The following is an 18,902-nucleotide window of genomic DNA, read 5'->3' as shown; positions in this document are numbered from 1 at the left end:
GCTTTGATTCAATGGAGATTATAATTGTATATGCTTCATCATCGATCCATGGTTGTAGGCGCGCTTTTAAGACTGCTTCCTTATGCCAAGCGGAATCTACCTGTTCCTTGAGCGCCTTTGCCTGTTGCATCCTTGCAAGCCTCTATGTAAGGGCAACCATCTGCGTGGTCCCTTTTACTTCGTCATACTTCTGTTGTAGCTCGCGCGCCTCTGTCTCTAGGTGCTCTACATTCGGGTCCTCCTATAGGGTAGTTAGGACCTCGAATGACTGCTCGAACAACTACATGCAGTATGCCACTGCATTGTCAACTGCCGTTGTTACTGCTGTAACAGAAATGGTTCGTTGTTCCCTGATTTTCGATGGAGTTGAAGGCTAAGCCTTCAACTGCAGTTCTATGATCTGCATATTCGAATCCAGCTGAACCCTGGCCATCTCTTCTCTAGCATCGCACACCTCTGTGGCCAATTTATGAATGCGCGCCTCCACTGATTCTTCTACCAGAATGTCCAACTCTGAGACCATTCAGCAAGCTTCCTCTATCACCTACATAATCTGTTGATTCTGCTTGACTGCCTCATTGTGTTGCAAGCCCAACTGTTCAATGTTGATGCGCTACTCGCTCATCACCTGCAATGTGTGACTCTCCCTGGCTCGAAGTTCTGCAGTGACTCCGTCTTGCAAGAGATAGAGCGTCTCCCAAGGGAGTGCGGACATATTTAATCCGACCCCTTTCAAACTACTGACCGTGGCCCTGTCAGCCTCCTTCTCTGTAGTAAGTGCCCCATCTGGTAGCACTATCATGTTGGTCACCCTTATGCGCAACATTTCCTCGACAGTCGAAGTGTCGATCGCGAGGCTGGTGGACACTATGCCAGCCTGTGGATTGCATACCTGCAACTCCTGTAACTCTATCCTGAGAGCCCCCAATAGCAATTGTTGTTGTTCCTCAAACTACTAGAGGGCATCCACGATGACATCCCTCACCGTTTCAACGATATCATGCAAATCCCCCTCAGTGAGGGTGATTGGGTCGAAGGACGTTTTGGATGCCTTGGTTTTCTTCCACGACACTGTTTGCTCGTGTGGTCACGGACGCTTGAGTTGGGTGGACGTCATCTACCGGTCCACGCCACCTTGTTCTATGTCTGTCTCTAATGCAGGAGAAGGTGACTTATGTCCTTCGCGCTCTTCTTCTCTTGTTTTTTGTTGTTGTTCCGCCAACCTCACAGCATCGCATGCTACCTGAGCCTTAACCGCTGCTTCTTCTTTCCTGTGCTTTTCCGCCAGCTACGCCATCTGAAGTTTTGTCTCTTCCTTCTTGCACTGCATGGCGGACTTCTCTTTTTCCACCGCGAATCCAACTAGAGCATGCCACTTCGGCAACCAAGACTCAAGGACTGCAAATATCACATCGCCAATCGCCAAATACAGTAAATCATGCCATGTCTTCATAGGGTCCTTCCACCCCCTGATGAAGACATGGTGGAAATCTGCTTTGAACTCTGCAAAGCTCTGTAAACTATTGTAGACTATGGGCGATAACCGCGACTTGTGATTGATCCCCATCTGGATATTCATCTCCATTAGTATCCAAAATATCTTGCTCTCCTTTATCCTCTGCGCGTCCCTGGTCGCCCACAGCGAAGCATACTTCGCTGCCTCTGGAAGGTCCGGCACAACCAAAGGGAACTAGCTATCTTTGGGCAGCTCCCATGCCACCAGTACGATCGACAATAGGAGCCATGCATAATGAAATGTTTTGCCCTACTCCTGTGCCTCGTAATAGTTCGCAAGGAACTCACTACATAGGTAGTTCGCCCAGTTGAACTAGACTCCTTTTGTGCATTGTGCCGCTAGTGCAACCACTGGCATGAGCACCTCATCCGCGCGGCACTTCCACATCACCTTCCCTGCCAATATTTTTGTCGCGGGCTTGACTGCAGGGTTGTTGATGCTGGAGATGGCATACCCTTGCTTCTTCTTCTCCAACTTAAACTTCTTTTTCATTGCCTTCGCAAGGGCCAACTCGCCACATTTTCCCTCTGAAATGTTTGTTGGATCCTCCCTTGAGCAAGGTAGTCATGTAATCCAGTGAAAAAGATGGTCTGTGATGGGGATGGGCTCCTCCAGCCACAAGCAACCATCATGCACCAAGTAGAGCAGCTTCTTGATGACGAAAACGGTCACTAGGGCACAGTGGTAATGCGGCACCCAGAGAAGGTTCAGTAACCCTACTTTCTCGACACCTCTAAGCCATTTGTGTGGCTCCAACTCAATCATTCCATTCGTCGCGTCCATCTTCTGGCACATTAGCTTCGTAGTCACTAAATTCGGGAACTTCTCATGGTTTGTGAGGTCCCAATCTTCAAATTTCAACACGGGAACCCATCCTAAGTGTGCTCCTTCGACACCTTGGCTTTACCCTTGCGCGGAGGCACATATTCAGGTATTTAGGTAATAGGGTCTGCACCCTAGGTTTCAACTTCCATCTCCCTTCTCATGCACTAAGATTTCTTCAGAATCCTCTTCGTCGGCCTCCAAATTAATAGCCTTCCCCTTTTCCTGCAAGGTGAGCTTGGTCCTCTGTGGATTTCTTGGGGAGACGTGCACTGGGATCATGGCCTACTTATCCTTCTTGGGTCTTGGTGTTCGCAGTGATTTAGGGACCTCAACAATTATTCTGGCACTCTCTTGGGCTTCCATTTCTGCAATTTCCTGCGCAGCTTTCTCGGTTGTCACTACTCCTATGTCCATGGCTTCTTTGGGTGCTGACATAGCACTACTCCATATTTCTTTCAGTGTCTCTGCTAGTTGCTCAAACAATGAATTTGCTTTCAAAGTCTCGAATAAGTCTCAGTTCATGAATACTCAAGCGTGCAACAACTAAGTTCTCAAATTGCCAAGTGTTGTTTGTTGGACAACCACTTGTAATTTATAGCGCCTTTTGAATTTTAATTCGACCGTTCCCCCCACATTCAGTCCATTAATGCTAGATTGGCGGCAAATTTTCAAGAATCTAGCCCATAAAGTTTGCCTTAAATTCCCGTCTCCCGCTCCATTTTGAATCAAATCGTGAATAGTGACTTTAACGGTTACTTTCTGGCAGATCTGTGCACCAGCGCAACTATCTTCATGCTGTCAAGGACCCTGTGACACTTCGCTACTGCGTGCAGTCTTGACATCGCGTAGTTCCTGGGCAGAGTATATTATAGTCCCACGCCTCCTTTCAGCTGCCTGGAGTGCTAAAACTATGCCACTTTCATATAGTCACATTGTTGGATCGCCGGTGTATGGCTTCAAGCGACTACCATTCAGCTTTCCTAGGAAGGGTTCTCCATTTAACTTGATCAGTTGTACTACACCTCTGTCGGTAATATCCTTAATAATATATGGCCCGAACAAGTGCATCTAGAACTTCCCTGGGAATTTATCAAACTTACTATCATACTACAACAACAGATTATTTACCTTGAATGTGTGCAGCTTGATGTGTCAGTCGTGCCATGCCTTTTCATGTTGTTTTTGGACCTGCTCATGAAATCGAGCCAAAAATCATTCTTCTTCGAGCTCATCCAACTAAGCGAGCCTCTCCTCCAAGGCTCCACGATCTGTCATACCTATGAGCGTTGTTATGTGCAAACTAGGCACAATGTATTCCATAAGCATTACGGTTTCCACTCCATAGACAAGCCTAAAAGGTGTCTGTCCCGTTAGTGTCTTGCATGTTGTTCAATAAGCCCATAACACTACAGGTTGCGTAGGTCTCAATCACTTCGTTGTGCATTGCATACCTTAGTTAGTGCATTTTCAAGCACTTTTTTGAACGCCTCCACTATCTTGTTAGCTTGTGGGTGATAAGGTGTGTTTTTTTGGTGATACAACTGAAATTCCTCCATTAGCGCGCTGATCGTCTCGTTCAGGAAGTGTGTGCCACGATCACTCATCAAGATCTTCGGACATCCAAATCGCGTCAGTACATGTTCAAATAGAAACTTTGTGGCAATCGCGGTCGTGCAATCCTTCACCGACTGCGCTTCTTCCCAACGATTCAGATACTCCATCACAGTGATAATATACCTCACACATGTCTTTCCTTGAGGTTTAATGGGTCCTACAAAATCTATTACCCATTTTTCGAAAGGTTGCAACATCGTTTGTGGATTCAAAGGCACTTCATCCTTTCATGATGGCCTACCTGTTCTTTTACATACATCACATGCTTTTGCAATATGATTTTGAATCCTGATGAAGGGTTGGTCACCACAACCCTGTGCGTAGAATCTTCTGCACAGTTGCTCGTCCTGCATAATGTCCTCCTGCGGTGCCCCCATGAGCGCTCGCAAGGATGCTGCTTCGTTCAAACTCAAGTACATACCTTCGCATTATCTCATCATTCCCCATCTTGTATAGATGCCCAGTAATGATAGAGAAGTTTTCTATGCACACCACTAATTCCTTCTTTTGCTGGACAAAGTATCCTTCCAGCGCAATTCCAGTTGTTAGAAAGTGTATTATATCTTCGAAATGTCCATCCGCTATGCGCACAACAAAGAGTTGCGCGTTAGGTAATCCTTCCTCCAAACTAGTAGGTTCCTCCCTTGTCTCGATGCACGACAGGTGATTTGGTCCTGCATTCAATTGTCCAGGCTTTACAACGAATTCAAAATCATACTCTTGGAATAATAAAAGCCATCTGCAAATTTTCCCCCCCAACACAGGCTTATTGACCATCTACTTTAGCGCAAAGTGATCTGTATACATCTTAAAGTGGCCTCCTAGCAAGTAGTGTCGATACTTCTAGAGTGCATACACCATAGCTATCCCCTTGCACTCAGTGGTGGAATAATTCTTCTCTGCATTGGATAACCTGTGGCTTGCAAACGTGATAGGGTGATCCAAGCCTTCTCCGCCATCATGTGTTAGTACTGCCCCCAGCACTATACACGATGCGTCGACATGTACATGGAACTCTTTCTTCTAGTTTGGGAAGACTAGAATTGGTGTAGTAACCATCTTTTCTTTCAATATATCCAGGATTTTCTTACAGTCATCGTTCCAGCAGAACGTGACATCCTTCTTCAACAATTTTTCCATCAGCACGGTGATCTAGGCATAGCCTTTGATAAACTTTTTGTAATACCCTGTATGTCCCAGAGTAGCGCGCAGCTGTTTCACACTTCTCAGCACTTCCAAGTTCAGAATCACCACGATCTTCGCGGGGTCTACCATTAGCCCTTGTCTGCAAACCACATGCCCCAATAGGTTCCCAAAAGGAACAAGAAACAGAAACTTCTTGAGGTTGAGCGCGATTTGGTATCTTCGACAGGTATCCAGCATCAAGTGCAAGCTCGCTACATGGTGCTTAACCAGCCCAAAGACAATCCAGTCATCGAAATAGACCTCCAAGAACTTATGAATATACTCCTTGAATTCCGCAACAACCACGCGCGAAAATATATCAAGCGCATTCTTCAATTCAAATGGCATGACAGTATATTGAAAACAACCCCACTCAATTGCGAAGGTTGTCTTGCTCCTATCCTCTGGTGCGATTTTGATCTGGTGGTACCCCGAGAACCCATCAGTGAAAGAATATGCTTCCTGACCACCTACATTGTCCAACACTTCATCTGTGAATGGAGTTGGGAATGGATCATGCACACAAGCGTCATTCAATTTTCTGAGATCCATGCATATCCTTATCTCGTCCTTCTGCTTCTTCTCTTGCACCACCATTGGGCTTACCCAATCAGATTCTTCCATAAGCTCAATGATGTCTATTGCGAGCATTTTGTCTAGTTCTACGTGGACCTTCTCCTCATATTTTGGATTTAAGCGATAAGGCCTCTACTTAACTGGCTTCGCATCGGGCTTTAATGTGATCTTCATCACTCCTAGATCTCCAATTATTCCTTTCAAATCCGTGAACTTGGTCAGGAATAAGTCCTGATATTCGCAGAGTAATTTAGTGACCTTATCCACTGTCGCGTCGTCCTAGTAGTCTCCGATCTTCACGAATTTGGTTCTGCCTCCGTACCAATTTTCACCTACTTAGTTTTCACTGATGCGGTTATATCAGAGTTCTCAATCTATGGTCCTTGAACCTCGCGGTGGCCTTCTGTTTCTAGAATGTTAATATTCTGCGGATCCTCATCCTCCTCTTCAACAGTTACATTATAACATTCCAGCGTGCGACTCAGCTGAGTATCCCATTCAAGCTGAATCAGGTCTAAAGGCTCCTGTGGTATCCTAAAGATGGTTGCTTTTACCTCTTGTAGTGCTTCATCAATACTATCCCACCCATCCTCAAAACTGAAGGTCATCATGAATCCTTCGCGCAGGATATCCCATTCACCTATCCCATGGCGGAGCTCTGTTTCTATATACCAGTTCATTGGTATAACATCTAGGGTATGACAGAATAGGTGCACCCACTTAGGTTGTGGCTTTTCTCCATAGGCCTGCGTCCACTTGGCCAGATGCATGCACGGATCATCTTTTCCATCATACTTTATCAGTCGCATCTTAGGCTTCCCAAATCATGTTCGCATCATTCTCCTACACTCGCACCAATCATCAAAGCTTCCTTTGTGTGTACCCCACCACCTTGCGAGCATAGCGCACAGTACCCAGTCCAAGGCCTAGAAGCATTGCTTTTCCAGCACCTCCCTTTCGAATGCATCCAAGAAGGTATCTACCTCATTTAGACCATCATAAGTAGGCATATTTATTTCTTCTGATGACACGCAGTGCAGTGACCGGGTCATCATATTGTAATTCAGCGTAGTTACCTCATGTAACCGATTCTGCCATCGTTCTACTTCTTCTTCGAAGTCCGAAGTGCAGAAACTCTCGCACTTCCATGTAATCCGTCCATCCATAGTGGGATTCACCCAATCTTGGTCTCGCGCTATTATCTTGTAGATGGAGTCCAGATCATCATCACTCTCGTAGTTGTAGACTAGTTCCGTATAGCGTGATCCTTCAGCAGGATCCAAGGGTACTATTACGCGTAATGACTTCTTCTCAAAGATCATCTTCCGCTTCTTCAGATTGATTACCCCATTCATATCAGTGGCCCAGTAAATTCCCAGGAGCATGGGGTAGGGATTGCTGCCATCAACAATTTCTATTACTTCAAAATCTGTCAGCGCGCTCGCTCCCTCAATATCCACAGTTACTCCCTGCAATCGCCCCATGGGTATGATTTTCTGTTGGTTTGCCATTCTCAGCTAAATCAAAGACCATTGCAGCACAGGACTTCCCATTCGCTCCCATGTCTATTTCAGTAGAACATTCGCATCTGATCCCAAATCCAAGATGACTTGATCCATTTTGTATTATCCGATCTCGCAGTGAGTCTCATTTCACACCCCATCTTTGTTTTATGTTTTCCGATCTTTCGGACACGTGCGGTTCACTTGGCACGGTCCCAACACATCTATTGATAAGTTCCTGTAACCCTTTCACAGCCTTACTGTCGCACAGTAACTTCATATAGGTTTCCAGGAAAGTAGTGAGCATAGAGGGGTCCATCTCTGGTTCTGGCTTATCTTTGTTTCCTGAAGTGGAGGCCTCAGCGAAGCTCTTCTTAGCTTCCATGAAGGTTTCCCAAGCGCGCTCCAAATCAAACTCAACTTCTTTCGTCGGGGCCTTGCGAACCCAGGTGTTGTCTTCCTGTTGTTTCCCTTTGTCATCTCCTGTCCCGATTCCACTTTGGAGCACAATATTAATGTTCGGATCTTCCTCATGTGGCTCAAACTTGATCATCTACAAGTTCTGAGTCAGGGGAGGTGGTAGTGCTCCTTTGTCACGTATCCTAGCTATCAGCGTAGGACAATCTTCTGTATTGTGATCAAACAGCGTGCAATACTTGCATGACAGACGCGTTGGATTAGTGCAATTGTGGGCATAGTGTACTGGCCCTCCGCAATTGTAGCAAATCAACTGTCTGTGACCTCTACTAGGTCCTCCTTTGCCTCGGCCTCGTTCGCACCCCTGAAATCCTATCCACGACATCCCTGCATTCTGGTCAAGGGGTCACGTTTCGGCATGAACCCTGTAGGCGGGAGTTCTATCCATCATCAATTCATAGCTCCTACAAGTACGCTCGTCATGTCCCACCGACCTACAAAATTTATAGAACAACAATTGCGGAGATTATGTATACTTCTGTAACAAGTGGCAGTTATCCGTGGCATGATTTTCGGCTACTTGAAAGATAGTGCACCACAAAGCAGGAGTCGTGCTAGGTCTTGCTTGAGTTTTCGGCCTTAGAGGCATTAGTCCTCCTCCTGCAAGGTAATTTGTAAAGACCAGGCAATGGTCTTTGTCATGACCCTAACTCTTGCATTTCACGCACCACACTTCTTCGCGCACTTTTGGTCAAATCGTCCTATCCTATTTCAAGATTTGCATCTCAAGGCACAAATTCTTCAGCTGGGCATGGATCTCCTGGACTCCCAGATTAGGTCTTGCATCGGGGTAACATGTAGTCTCATAAAAATCTCCAGGGCCTCTGCCTGAGTTGTTATCTTCCGCTGCGGCAGCGCACTCCTTAGGTGTGGTAGTAGCAAAGCTACAAACCACTTGCAAGGTTGTCCATCTGTCAGATTCATATTGGCTTCGCGAATCGTACATTTCAGCCTTTGATCTAGTTCCCAAGGCATCTCGCCTGGTAGCATCGTGATCTCTTTGAATCCAATAATTGACTACGCTTCAGATTTAGGCCTACTAAATTCCCTATTTAGTGTTGCTTCGATGTCTGCTACTCTCGCATTCGGGTTATTGTTGGAGTACTTAATATACCAAATCAGCACGCGATTCTGCAGGGCACTAACCAGTGTTGCTTTCTTTGTATGGTCATCTTTGACACCTTGAGCTTCTCATACAGCCTTCACTATGAACTAGAATTGGTATGGATCCTCATTTCCCAAGCCTCTGAAAAAAGGCAACTTCACTGTGTTCACCATACTGAATCGCAATGGTGGTGGGGGTGGTATGGGTGAGGATGGAGGTGATGGCGGTGAAGCCGACGGTGGTGTGGGTGGAGGTGGTATTCGCGAAATTCTTTGTCTTATCAGATGAATAGCACTTCACAGAGAGACCTTCGCGAGCTCTTCCTCGTCCCCTCATGGAGGTGAAATCAAGGGGCTATTTTCTAGACCCTTATTTCCTTCATTCTTGTAAATTCTTCTGCTTTGCGTAGACCCGAACATCAAGGTAACTGCATAACACACTTTTCTCACAACAGAATTTTAATCCAAGTATTCAACAATTTTACGTACTTACCTCATGGTCCTTTGAGAAAGTGTCGCTCTGCCTCATTGTAGCTGACTGAGGTGTCAATCGCGAACTCAATAACAAATCCTCCTATAATGTGATCGAGCCAATGATCGATGGCGCGCGCGATCTTATCCTCTGATGCTTTCAACCTTCGCACTAGCTCTGGGGTCCACACAATAGGACTGTCAAGTTTCCACCTTCCTTCGCTATATGTTAGCTTCGCTATCCACTCGTATAGCTCAGTAGGGAAGGAAGCGAAAAATATTTCGTGGATCTCCGTATACAGGTAGCTATCTAACCACTTTTCTTTTGACAGTCGCTGGTTTCTGTTGCCCTGCGCCGCGAACTCGTGAATTCTTCTATCCAACTAGCCTTTGATTTCTTTCTTAGGTGGATTCCAATGATACGACATCACACATCTCTATGTAGATTTCGGTCCCGGCAACGGAACCATTTGCTGGTTTGAGGGGGCCTGACCAAGTTTGGCGTTAGTTAGCCAAACAAATCCCTACACTACTGGCCCTTTCGGCATCAGCCCGCGAAGCACGGACTGAAGTCTCACCCGAAGCAGTATGGGAGGATGCTGGAACTAAGTTTCCGCACCCCTGAGATGGTATGATGTTGGTTTATTCCAACTATTCCTACCTTCGCGCAGGTAGCTTCGCTCTCTGCTCTATCCTTCAGTACCTTCGCAAAGTGGTACAATCGGCTTTCGCGCAGCCCTAACCAAGGGCTGCATTCCATTTATGCTACTAGAGCAGCGATCTGCACTGTCTCTCAAACTAGGTTAAGTATCGTACTTATCTTATTAACAGATCTTAGTTAGCTTTGCGAAAATAGGATGTTCTTACTGGCATTCACCTAACCAATACAGTTATACACATTCGCGCATCATATAAGCATTAGAAGTGAAATTCATACCCAATATAACAGATGCATAAACAAGAAATAAAGACGCGGAAATGATAGAAAACTTCTCTTTATTAATACTTCTAGATGATTATAGACTCAACTCGCCCTACGCACTCAGCTGCAGGGGCTCGCGCACTTAGCTGCGGACTACTAGGCCTCTGCGTACTAAGCTGCAGAGCCTTTACCTACGCTATGACCCAAAACTTAGACTTACACTTCAGAGCTATCTCACATACATCTTCATTGCTTTTCCATATTTTATTAGATGCCTTTGACTACTTAGAGCTTCGCTCTATTTATACAATCCCATGGTCCGTGGACTATGGGTAGATCTTCTATAGCTGACATTACATAAGGGTGGACAACCCTATGACTCTTTAACAACTACGTGCTCAACACCCACAAAATGCGGAGTTTTTACATTGGAATTACCAAATCGGACCAAAATTTGGGCTCTAAGCCCCAAAACTGCCTTTGGGGGATCCCGCGCCCAACAATCTCCCTTTCATCCAAGGGATCACCGCTAAGATTGCAAGAATCCTTAGGAGGCATAATGTTCCCTCTACCTTTAGACCCCTTAACACCATCTATAGCTCCCTTAGATCGGTAAAAGACCCTATTGACCCCAAGGACATGAAAGGTGTCTATGTTATTCCTTGTTCCTGTGGGACCCCCTATGTTGGTGAGACTGGGCGCTCTATTAATCAAAGGATTCATGAGCACTCAGCAGACATAAAACATGGGAGGACCCGGTCTTCTGCCTTGGCAGAACATGTGGAAAAGACTAAGCATCACATATGTATTGAGGAGGCCCGTGTTATTGCCAAGATTGCCCCTTTTCATCACCGGAAGTTTAGGGAGGCCATAGAAATTGAAAAAAGGCCAAGAAATCTTAATAGGGATGACGATTAGAAAATTAGTAGTTGTTGGATCCCTGCCCTTTCATCATAACCCCCCGTCCCTGCCCCTTGTGTTGTTCTTTTCAGTGAGATCTTCTCTATTTGATTTTTCCCCCCTCGTCTTCTGGATTGTTTGTTTTCCTTTTTATCCCTTCTCTGCCCTTTGGTTTTTATTCAATTTTTAATATTTTGGTTTTTATTTTACTAGTTCTCTTCTAGATTAAAAATAAAGAACTGAGTAGCTCTGTTTGAATAAGTAATATAAATATTTTTAAATTAAATTACTGTATAATTTTTTATTTTTTATTTTACCAAAACATGGATGAAGGTATTTACCCGTTACATATAATTAAATTAGTTAATTATGAATTAACTAACAACTATATTCTGTCTCAATGACTTGAATCTACGTTCCCGCTGGTTTTATTTATTGTTAAATAATTGAATCTACGTTCCCGCTGGTTTTATTTATTGTTGCATATTTAACTAGCTAAGTTAGTTATAATAATCTTTTATTAATTTTTATTAATATTATAGTATTAATATTGATGCCTTCAAATATAATTAAGCAAAGTTATTTATGAATTAACTAACTAATTAATAACAACTATATTCTTTAATGACTTGAATCTATTTTACTAGTGGTTTTAATTAGAATTTTTTTGCATTAATTAACTAACTAGATTAGTTATACTTTTAATAGACTTTTATTAATTTTTAATATTTCATATACTATTAATATTATAAGTTTTTATTTATCTATATAATTAGTAAATACAATAAATTAATTTAATTCAAATATAGTAACAAATATAACATAACTAACTTTCAAATTAATTTTCTGATTTCTCCCCTATCCCTTGGTCCAGTCCAGTGAAACTTAGCCATTTTCTAGCCTATTATAGTTATTTCCTAGTCAAATATAGCTGTTGGATGATCTGCACTCTCTCTATTTAACATGTAGCCTTGATTTGGTCCTTCAACTTGTCCTGACAATGAATCACACTTATTGGTTCGAAATCCGTCGACAAATGAATGATGATGTGATTTCTGAAACCTCTCTCAATATACTCTAAATTCACAATATTAAATTACCAAAAAAGAAAGAAAAAAGAAAAAAGAGAGAACCTACAAGTTTAACAAGAAGATGATATTGCAAATATTTCCTAATCAAAAGTTGTAGCCAATGTTAGTCTTTTGAATAGAGTATACTCCAAACACTTTTTGTTCCTTCAATGTTAAACATGAGCTTAATGATGGGATGATATTGAAAATATTTGTTAACCGAAACTTGTACCTAAAGTTGGTCTTTTAAACAAAGCATATTCCAAACTCTTTTCGTTGCTTCAAAGTTAAACATTAGCATTGGATGTTTGATTACCAAAAGGAGTTGTCTTTAGTGCGATTTTTTGAACATTTTCGTGCTAGGATCCGGTGATTATTTTTCATGAAATCTTGATTTGTGTTATTTAAACTGGCTTTTTGACTGTATATATGGATTCAATACCCTAAAAAACCCCTAGTGCACTTCGATTGTGCAAGGGTTACCCATCAAGCTTGTGATTGCTTGTGATTTCAATAAATTGCTACTAGATTTTAGAGAAATTAAACCGAAAAAACCCACCATAAAAGCTTCTAAAAATCTCACTAAAAACAACTCGTTACCAAAATTTCCAAATTACATTGATGGTGACACACAGTAGTCCAATCCACAGGCTTGAAACTTGTTACCAAAGTTGTCTTTATGCAAATTCTTTTTGTTTCTTCAATTTTAGTCATTAACATTGGATATCTGATTACCAAAATCTCGAAGCAGTCCAATCCAAAAGGCTTGAAATTATGCTTCTAACTATTAAGAGGAGACATAAATAATCAACAAATATTTTTATTTGTTATTTTCATTCCCATCTTTAGAGCATGGAGTGGAAAAATATTACTGAGCATTTTGCCAAGCGTTGCCATCAGGGTAACCATCCTAGAAGCCAAACATGCTAAAATTTTGTTTAAGAAGACATTCAATCTTTGGACTTCAGTGATCTTAAATATGCCAATATATTTAATTGATTGCCAGTATTAAGATTGATTTCCACAATATATACTAAGCCTGCATGGATAAGTGTCTTGTGAGCTTAAATATATCAAATTAATCCCAGGTCCAATGCTTAATAATAAATACTACTGCAGTTTTCCAACCATCTACTTGCCTGGAGGACTTCTCCCATAACGATGAAATCATTTATGAAAAATCAATGACTTACTCTGAAATTCTCGGTTATTTAAATACCATTGAAAATACCAACTCCCACCAGCCATTTTAAAATACATAACATGCCATATAACATAAAATTTAAGAGAAGGTTTTATACATTAATTTGATATCTAGCTAAATTTTGATTTTAAATCAAATCACTACCATTATAATATATTTTATTGTTAAAAGAGAGAAAATAACCTTAATGAACTCCATTTAAAGTAGAAAAGAAATCTACCACATTTTATTTACATGCACATCAAAAGTTCCTCTTCATACTATCATAGGCGTTGTGACTGCCTCTTTAACTATTGTGACAAGCCCCTTTAACCTTGTTTGATTACGGAGATGAGTTCTAACATAAAATGATTCTCTTTGTAATAATTTGCTATAAGAATTGCTGCTTTCATAAAGAAATGGGTCTCTAATCCGGTTTTTAATCAATCTGCCCGACATTAGGCACTAAAGCTCTAGAGTTCACTAAAGTTGTAGAGTTGTATTAATGGATAACATGAGTGAGATTTCTTGCAAGTCGATTTTAAACATCAAAATTTTAGAGATTAGAATGCAGTTGTCTATAACGCGACTTTTTGAAAGTCTTTCCGGCGAGTTTTTCCGGTCCAAATCCGGCAGGAATTTATTAGAATGGCAAGTTTGATAGCTAGTTTCTGCACAATGAAAGCGTCCCAGGGTTTTCGAGGGTGCTGAATCCAAATATGCAGTTAAAAAACCATTTTAACTGCAACAAATCAAGATTTAACCTCAATTTCTTCCACCGGATTCCGTCACCGGAATCTCCAAAAAGTCGCATTATAGACAACTCCGATTAGAATTGGTAATGGGATTTGTTTTCATATTATTTGTATATCTTTTTACATTTCGAGATTCTCAACATTACTATTTCAATTATTTAAATACCATTGAAAATACCAACTTCAATAAATACCATCTTGGTTATCTAAATACCATTGAAAATACCAACTTCCACCACCGACCATTTTAAAATACATAACATGCCATATAACATAAAAATTTAAGAGAAAAAAACATTTATACCTGGATTCTTGCTAAATTTTGATTTTAAATCAAATTGCTACCATTATAATATGGTGTTGTTGTTAAAAGAGAGAAAATAACCTTAATGAACTCCATTTAAAATAGGAAAGAAATCTATCACATTTTATTTACATGCAAATCAAAAGTCCCTATTCATACAATCATAGGCGTTGTGATTGCCTCTTTAACTATTGTGACAAGCCTCTTTAACCTTGTTTGATTACGGAGATAAGTTCTAACATTTGTAATAATTTCCTATAAGAATGGCTGCTTTCATAAAGAAATGGGTCTCTAATCCCTGTTTTTTATCAATCTGAGGCACTAAAGCTGCAGAGTTGTATTAGTCGAGAACACTGCTTTCATAAAGAAATGGGTCTCTAATCCCTGTTTTTTATCAATCTGAGGCACTAAAGCTGCAGAGTTGTATTAGTCGAGAACACGAGTAGGATTTTTTTTTAAAGTTGATTTTAAATATCAAAATTTTATAAGTTAGAATTGGTGATGGGACTTGTTTTTTTCTACACTTCGAGTATATGGGAGAGATAAATTTTTTGCAAGTTGATTTCAAATATCAAATTTTAAAAGTCAGAATTGGTAATAAGATTGATTTTTCTTCTACCTTTCGAATGTATGGAAAAGATAAATGAAGCGGATATCCAGGTTTTCTTAAATTAACCACCAATAATATAATTTGAAGCCAGTATCCTAAATTTCTTTAATGGTAAGGCCAGTAAGTTCAGGGGACACCCAAAGGTAAAATTTGTAATTTGTTAAGGAGTTTATCTAATAAAGAGAAAACATTTTGGAAATGATCATGCTACAACTACACCCTTGAGTTTCTACGAGTCTTCTTCAAGGTAGTTGAGATTTCCTCTCCAATAATTTGGCTTTGTTATGCATATTATCAATGAAACTGGAACTTTCATTCCCACTTAGCCCATTTTCAAAAAAGTTCTCTCCTTTTGATTTCACTAGTTCAAAATCTAGCAACCTGGAAACCATCCCATCCTAGTCTTCTAAAAAAAAAATTTAGTATTTTCAATTAAAACTAGCACTAGTTTAAAATCTACCATCCTGGAAACCATCCCTTTCAAAGTAGTCTTATTGAAGAACCATCCTTTAGGATAATCCTCGCCTCGCCCTACAGCAGTTTTCATTCTGCCAAAGTTATTAAGGAAGATAATCCTTATTGCTAAATACTCCTTATTTAACTTTTTGCAAATTTTCCTCCACCTCTCCTAAGAAGCGCTTGTATTCAACACATTCTTGGATGCTCTTTGCCACCGAACTTCAGCTATGAAAGTTTCTCTTTAATGATGCTCAACTGAGTCGACCATTCAAAACCTCAGCTAACGCCAATTTCTGGACTGAATTTTTCTTTACTGCCTGCAAGCTCAAGTTCATATCTTGCTTAGCTGAGCCAACCCTACTGGACATTACTGGGTGGATCTTTATTTTAGAGTGATATATATACTAATAATAATAATCTATTAATTTGTGATAATTTATTAATTTATTTTAAGATCACAACAAAACTAAACACCAAATTGGTGTATAAGACTTTTTTGTTTATGGGACAATGAATTTTTCTCTGTGCAGTTATTTGACTACTAAAATTTATGGAGGCATGCATACTCTAACACTTTCTGATTTGACTGCTAAAGTCTATGGAGGTATACATACTCTACCCCTTTCTAGATTTGAACTTCTGACCTCTTAAGAGGAAACACATATCCTTAACCCTTAGGCCCACTCAAGCAAGTCAAGAAGTGTTGACGTACAGTCAAGCAAGTCTAATTCAAACCATTCTTAACTTGCTTTATCAGAATCAAAGATGTAATTGAGGATCATTCAACTGCTAAAGCCTACAGAAGTATACATACTCTACCCCTTTCTAAATTTGAATTTATGATTTCTTGAAAAAAAATCTCATGTTCTTAACCATTAAGCTCGCTCAACCAAGTGAAAAAGTGTTAACTTACTTTTTCACTTATAGTCAAACAAGTCTAATTCAAACCAGAGTCAAAGATGCAAGTGAGGATCAAATTTAAATGCTGAGCTACCTTCTGGACCGTCCATGTCTCCATAGGACAGGCATCTAAAAGGACTAGATAATGATAAATTCGAAGCCAATGAGATCACACAAATAAATAATTTTCTCACACATGCTCATGTCCACAGGAAAATAAACTAGGGAAATAAACTAGCTCAGCAGCTTCGAAATCATGCCATGATCCAATCAAGTAAATGGTCGATCAGCTTGCTAGTCTAACACAGAGAGGTCCAGTCTAATTCAAACCATTTTCAACTTGCCTTATCAGAGTCAAAGAAACGTTGTTTACGGGGAACGGTTTCCCGTACCTTTGTCGTTTCTCGTTTCGTTTCCGGTTTCCGGTTTCTGGTAACATAGAGGACAGGCATCTAAAAGGACTAGACAATGATAAATTCGAAGCCAATGAGATCACACAATAAATAATTTTCATACACATGCTCATGTCCACAGGAAAATAAACTAGCCTAGCAGCTTCGAAATCATGTCATGATCCAATCAAGTAAATGGTCGATCAGCTTGCTAGTCTACCACAGAGGGGTCCAGATTCTGATAGAAGCACTGCAAGCCCATGTTACCCAAAACGAGAAACATGAAAGGGAATGCAAAACGGATCCTGCGTGGAAAACAAATATTCTCAGGTTTCACAAAAGTAACATTTCTGGGTTTTGGGGTTTGGAGAGTAGGTTTTCCTTTATCTGGATTTCTTGTCTCTAATCTGATCACTTTCGTCAGAGTCCCCCAAAGCTTGTCATATAAATTTTATTTATTCATCATCTCCAAAATGGTTTTGCAAAATCTCCCTATTTTACTGGAAGTTTCTCATGCTGTGCCTACCTTAAGCAAGAACCTAAACTTCCAAAACTGAGCTTGAAAAGGAGGAGATGTACCTTCGTCCGTCCCTGGAGAATCAGATCTATCAGATCCTCAAGTAGATATGAACGTACACTTGATTTTCTCTAGCAATGATAGAATTGTCTCCGTTATGTCCACTTTCTATTGGCCCGAGTCCTGATTGTGTAGATTGACCAACTATAGAAAATCTCCAGGTCAGTTGAAAACATTGCTGCACACTTCCACACCCTCGAGTTGCTGAAGTTCTTTTTAACACAATCTGATAACATTGATTGGTAATTGGGTCTCAGGTTTTGATGTTGATTTTCTCTTTGCATACTCTGTAGTAATGTCCAAACGCAACCATCCTTTGAGATGTCTTAAAGGTACATTTCATTACCTTTATTCCCCTGAAAATCTTGTATCCAACTCTCTACTTGATGATCTCACAGTAAGGGAGTTTGGCTACTTGATGGTCTCACAGTAAGGGAGGTTGGCTACATACTATGTGGGCAAGGAGATCTTCTGAAGCAAAAAGAAGGGCATTCAAGACTATTGAATAAGGCTGAATCAATAGAATGTAGTGGAATAGAACAGAGCATCCAAAAAAAACCCATTAACTTTTGTAAATAAAGATTAAAAATAAAAATAAAAGCAGGAAAAAGGAAAAACTGCGCTTAAAATTTCACAATGAAAAATGAAAGGAGATAATAATCCCCGATGGTCGTACACATTAAGGGAGCTTGGCTATACACCATGTGAAACAAAGGGCAGAGGGGCAGTGAAAGATAGTTTCATTTGTGGATGAAACTTTATAGCAAAGATATCCTTGCAAGGTATTATGTACGCACTATTAGGTATCCATGTACTTGCACATACAAGATTGTATAGCCCAATAAAATCACAGGAGCTAGCATTTTTACTTAATGTGTATAGCCATGTGACAGGAGACAAAAATAACTTTAAAACCCTACATTCCATAGTAATTATGTACTTACAATAGGTGTCTATGTTCTCTTTGTGACTTGGCAAGTGTATAAATATGACATAAATACAAAGATATGTACATATGGGATTCCTAATATGACATAAATTACAAAGATATGAAAAAGCACAGTAAAAATAAAATATAATTTTGAATAAACTTCCCATCTTTATTTTCACTTAACAACCATGTCTTTAGTCAAATTTAACTTTTACACCAAAGTAATTTGTATGCCGAACTAAAAAGTGAGACCATACAAGATTTTATAGTTCTATGAGACAAAATTTTAAAACCAACAAATTCAAACATTGCCAGGTAATTATGTATTTATAATAAGGTGTCCATGTTCTCTTTGTGATTTAGAAAGTGTACAAATATTCCAAATATGTACATATCTTACAACTCCATAAAAAACACAGTAACAACAAAATATATGTTTGAATAAAACTTCCATCTTTATTTTCACTAACAGCCATGTCTTTAGTCAAAATTAACTTTTACACCAAAGTAATTTGTATGCAGAACCAAAGTGAGACCATAAAAGATTCTACAGCCCTATAAAATCACAAGAGCATGCATTCTTACTTTCATTTTGTAGCCATGTGACAGGAGATGACAGGAGATGAGAC

Source organism: Pinus tabuliformis, chromosome 1_1 (genome assembly GCF_031772625.1).
Source record: "Pinus tabuliformis cultivar Carrire ecotype Pingquan chromosome 1_1, CPIR1, whole genome shotgun sequence".
NCBI lineage: Eukaryota > Viridiplantae > Streptophyta > Pinopsida > Pinales > Pinaceae > Pinus > Pinus tabuliformis.
The sequence above is the reverse complement of the archived record's forward strand: the minus strand, read 5'-3'. Positions refer to the sequence as shown.